Genomic DNA, 1,766 nt, shown 5'->3' with positions numbered 1-1,766 from the left:
CCATCCAGAGTGATCTTCCTGAACACCCAATCCAAAACAGCCACTCTGTAACCCATCTCTTGATATAAAATCCTTGCCTTGTTTCTTTGCATTTTACTTCTATGAAATATTTTTCTGGATTACTTATCCACTCATGTTCTGTCTCTCGTCCTCCCTCCACCTCCTCTCACGCACACTAAGGGTAAGCTCCATGAAAGCAGAAACCATGTCTGTCTTGTTACCAGTTGTGATCCCTGCATCTAGGTCAATTCCTGGAATGTAGTAGGCACTCAACCACCACTTGATGTATGATTGCATGAGTAAATGATTGAATGAAAAGTTCTAGAGTCTACTGCAGAGTGAGAGGGGACATGCAGCTGCCTGGCACCTGGACCTTCCACTTTGTCCTGCGGAATCCTTCCTAATTTCTTCTCTCAGTCCATCCAATTCCACATGGTATACTTAAAAGTGAGGATGATCAACTGGGGGAGGGGGGTAGGTTGTCAAAGGACCTTGTGTTTCATAGTCTCTACCACAAGCACTAGAATCAGCTTATTTCAAAATAAGCCAGCCAGGTTCCCGAAAAGAGCAGTTCCTCGGAGCATGGACTTCATTTCCATGACTCTCCACTGGTCACTTTCAAAAGCTTTACTTAACTCTACACCCACTTATTATTTTAAAGGTTGGGGTATTGGGGGTTGGAATGGAGCTTACTCACAGTGATTTGAATATGTAGTTTGATAGGATTATTATAAAGAACATATATGGAGGGGATCCCTGGGTGGCTCAGTGGTTTGGCGCCTGCCTTCAACCCAGGGCGTGATGCTGGAGACCTGGGATCAAGTTCCGCATCAGGCTCCCTGTGTGGAGCCTGCTTCTCCCTCTGCCTGTGTATCTGCCTCTCTCTCTCTCTCTCTCTCTCTCATGAATAAATAAAATCTTTTAAAAAAATTTTAAACATATGGGGGAAAAAGCAACATATATGGAAACAAGGTGAGTCTAATAGATCACAAAGCATAGTCCCCCTACCAGAGGTATCTAAATTACCTGGGAGCTTGTTAAAAATGCAAATTCTCAGGCTCTGCCCCTGACCTTCTGAGCAGAAACTCTGGGGATGAGCCTAAGTGATCTGTGCTTTAAAGGTTCTCCAGATGACTCTGATGCATGTTAAAATTTGGGAGCTATCAATTTAACCATTCACATATACCACCATGACTTTCCATTGCTCAGGAAAGCTGGTGACCTCAAGAACACTTAGTCTATTCCTCACTCCTTGCAGCTTGCTGCACCAGCTGCATGCTCTCCTGTGACCCTCACAGCCATGCCTTGCAAAATTGATAAAGTCAAGGACTTTCTGCTCACAGCCAGGCCAAAGGATGCCAAATCCGTCAAGATCAAAAAAAAAAAAAAAAAAAAAAATACAGATAACGTGAAGCCTAAAGTTCAATGCAGCAGATATCTTCATCACAGACAAAGAGAAGGCAGAGAAAATGAAGCAGCCCCTGCCCCTAGGTTTGGCAATGAAGGAGCTGAAATGAACCTGACACACTGATTTCAACTCTTTTAAATTGTAAAAATTCATTAAAAAAAGAGAATTGTTAGTGCAGGCATTAAATAAGATCCAAAAGAGTGACACAGACCTGCACAAGTTGAGTTTAGTGAGCAGATATCCTGGAATGTTTGATTGACCTTAGTTTATCCAAGAAACAGGATTCAACAAACCTCCTTTGCCCAACTTCCTTTTACCTTCTTTATCATTCTCCGTCAGTCCCTTCAATTTAGCTGAT

The 1,766-nt window shown here is 42.8% G+C and overlaps 1 pseudogene; it reads left to right on the top strand.

Annotated features, from left to right (window-relative positions):
* Positions 1–1,300: 1,300 nt before the first annotated feature.
* On the top strand, positions 1,301–1,517 carry LOC112649925 (60S ribosomal protein L38-like; annotated as a pseudogene).
* Positions 1,518–1,766: the final 249 nt, after the last annotated feature.

The sequence above is a fragment of the Canis lupus genome, chromosome 19, assembly GCF_003254725.2.
Source record: "Canis lupus dingo isolate Sandy chromosome 19, ASM325472v2, whole genome shotgun sequence".
Lineage (NCBI taxonomy): Eukaryota > Metazoa > Chordata > Mammalia > Carnivora > Canidae > Canis > Canis lupus.
Note: the sequence above shows the minus strand (reverse complement) of the source record. Positions and strands in the feature narration are given on the sequence as shown.